This window comes from Haliaeetus leucocephalus, unplaced genomic scaffold (genome assembly GCF_000737465.1).
Source record: "Haliaeetus leucocephalus isolate CR32 unplaced genomic scaffold, Haliaeetus_leucocephalus-4.0 Scaffold351, whole genome shotgun sequence".
Taxonomy (NCBI): Eukaryota; Metazoa; Chordata; class Aves; order Accipitriformes; family Accipitridae; genus Haliaeetus; species Haliaeetus leucocephalus.
This window is the reverse complement of record NW_010972787.1, coordinates 892,451-895,811: the sequence shown is the minus strand read 5'-3', so window position 1 is coordinate 895,811 and position 3,361 is coordinate 892,451.

The window sequence follows — 3,361 nt, the reverse complement described above, 5'->3', positions numbered from 1 at the left end:
TTTGCAGATGACACCAAGCTGAGTGGTGCGGTTGATATGCCTGAGGAACGGGATGCCATCCAGAGGGACCTGGACAAGCTTGAGAAGTAGGCCCATGAAGTTTAACAAGGCCAAGTGCAAGGTTCTGCACCTGGGTCAGGGCAACCCCCAGTATCAATACTGGCTGGGGGATGAAGGGATTGAGAGCAGCCCTGCCGAGAAGGACTTGGGGTACCGGTGGATGAAAAGCTGCACGTGAGCCAGCAATGCGTGCTCGCAGCCCAGAAAGCCAGCCGTAGCCTGGGCTGCATCAAAAGCAGCATGGCCAGCAGGTCGAGGGAGGTGATTGTCCCCCTTTATTCTGCTCTCATGAGACCCCCACCTGCAGTACTGCATCCAGCTCTGGGGTCCTCAGCACAGGAAACACATGGACCTGGTGGAGTGGGTCCAGAGGAGGGCCACAAAAATGATCAGAGGGATGGAACACATCTCCTGTGAGGAAAGGCTGAGAGAGTTGGGGTTGTTCAGCCTGGAGAAGAGAAGGCTCCAGGGACACCTTATTGAAGCCTTTCAGTACTTAAAGGGGTCTTATAAGAAAGATGGGGTCAGACTATTTAGCAGGGTCTGTTGCAATAGAACAAGGAGTAATGGTTTTAGACTAAAAAAGGGTAGATTCAGACTAGATATAAGGAAGAAATTGTTTACAATGAGGGTGGTGAAACACCGGAACAGGTTGCCCAGAGACGTGGTAGATGCCCCATGTCTGGGAACATTCAAGGTCAAGTTGGACAGGGCTTTGAGCAACCTGATCTAGTTGAAGATGTCCCTGCTCATTGCAGGAGGGTTGGACTAGATGACCTTGAAAGGTCCTTTCCAACCGCAGCTATTCTATAATTCCATGATTCTATATGTTTTTTCTACTCATTTTCACAATGCCTTACAGTAATTGTGCCTCTTCCCTTCTCTCCCCTGTCATTTCTTTGGTGAAATAACAGGGTCTGTAGCTATCTGTTTGAAGAATGCTCCTTCACTGCTTCTGAAGACAAGCAGACAGTACTTTTGGGATATCTTTCCAGTGTTAAACCCTAATTTGAAGAAGCTTATGATTCACAGGGCACATATAAATGCTACCCACTGTTCACCACCTCTCGCTGTTATACAATCTCGCAAATCTGATAAACACTTCCAGGGCTTTGTTATATTCTCTTTGTTCAGGTACATGAACAGTCTTCTGTAGGATAATATGTAATTGATATAGTTTGACTTTCATTATACTGCAGATTCAAATCCCCATGGAGGATCCTAGTTTATCAGAGGCGAGAAGTCTTCCATTTGGGAAAAAAAGGACTCAGTTCAGTACAAACTGCTCTCTAGTGAGGCTAAGGGGAAAAAAGAAAACTATTTCAATGAAAAACTGAATCTGGGAATAAAGAAAAAGTTTCATCATCAAGAATTTGAGGCAAATAATAGAAAAATCTCACTTCTAGGCCAGCAGACCCAGGCTGCTGCAGGAGAAAAGAGTTTAATGTCAGAAAGGCAGCAAGCTGTCAGAGGGGGAAATTATCCTGTTGGTAGAGCCCTTCTGCCCATTGAGGACACTCTGTACCCACTTGCACTGGAGATACTCCCTTTGGGAGTGCCATGGGGAATTTCTCCCCATGGATGGGAAGAGGCGAGTTAAAATGGAAGATACTTCAGTTGTCAAGCATGTAGATAACTGGATTTGTGATGCCAGCTGTAAGCAAAAGTGGGAGATCTTGTAGGCCTCTACAGAGACTTGTAGGGAGTAGCTGCATGGTGGTTTGCCTTTTCCCATGACTGTCTTTGCTGAAATGCTCCTAGGTAGTTGTAGAGAGGGTGATAAGTTCTCCCCTCAGCCTCCTTTTCTGCAGAATGTCCTCAAGCATGTCTTCTGAGGTAAAGGAATGAAAAACTCTACATCTTCAGATGAGTGGTAGTGTAGAGACTGATAACTCAGGAGAGAAACAGTGAAGATCAGCCTGAAGAAAAAAGTCTTATTTAAACAAGATGCATGCATGTGTGCATGCACACACACACAGAGGTAGCTGTATCAAGGGGCATGTGCTTCCATTGAAATGCTAGAAGTCTAAAAGCTGAAATCAGGGAACAGGTATGTTTGCTTTTAAATTTGGAAGTTGACATAGCAGACACCTCAGAACTGGAAAGGAAAAAACCAATAATAATTGGGATATTGTAACACCTAGGAAAAAAAATATTACAAAAAAAAAGAGTGGCTGCCCACTAACAGTGGTGCTATGTGTTAAAGAAGATGTGCAGTCAAATCAGGTAAATAGGTTAAATGTGTGACTCAAAACACAGTCACCATGGGTAAAAATTCCAGACCTAAATAGCAAAAAAATGCAGTGTTAAGACTATACTTCAGACCAACATGGATGGAGACAATGACTATAAGATACTAATAGAAATCAGAGAGATAACAAATGCAGAAAATCTAGTAAGAATGAGATACATGAGTTTCTTCATATAAATTAAGTACCTGCACTGTGATTGCAACATGATGCTGGGAATACATTTTTAGACTGCACCATTGAGGAGCTAGTCAGGGAAAAGACAGGTGGAGCAGCAGCTCTCCACTGAATCTGGCCTGTTTTTAAAATATTACTGTCAAAGCTGCAATGTTCAATTTAAAAAAAACCCAACAAACAACAATATAAATATGATTATATTTGTAAAGAAACAGACAAAATGGTGAATTATTCATAGGTGACATAAGAATTGTCTGAAAATATCAGAGACTTGAGCAAATGCATGATACTGCTCACTAGCATCTGTAGGAAGACCACCAAAAAATGCCACCATCAAACTACTGTGGTTCAAGAGTGGGGTAAGGCCATCCTTAAAAAACTGAACTTAGTGAAAAAGAAAAGTAGAAATAGACATTAACTCTGGGAAGCAAAATAAAAAAGCATGGTAAAGCAGGCCAAAAAGAAACACAGAGCTTAAGGCATAAAAATTAAGATATCCTTTCTTAAACACACATGAAGCAAGAAACCTACCAGAGTCTATAAACACTCAAACTGCTAAAGAAGTTCTGAAAGAGTATGGGTCTATAACAGCAGAAGAACATGAATTATTTGCGTTGTTTGTTTTAGTGAAGGAGGTTGGTGTTCCTAAGGGCATGAGTGTTGGAGGATCACTCCTAAACCAGACCACCACAAGATCACAGGATGGCTCAGGCTGGGAAGGACCTCAGGAGTTCTCTGGTCTAACCTCCTGCTCATAGCAGGGTCAGGCCTGAGGTCAGACCAGGCTGCTCAGGGCTTCATCTACTCTAAAATTAGTAGAGGAAATTTTACAACATGGTGCTTAAACCAGTGGAAGCTGCTTAGTCTTTGTGAAA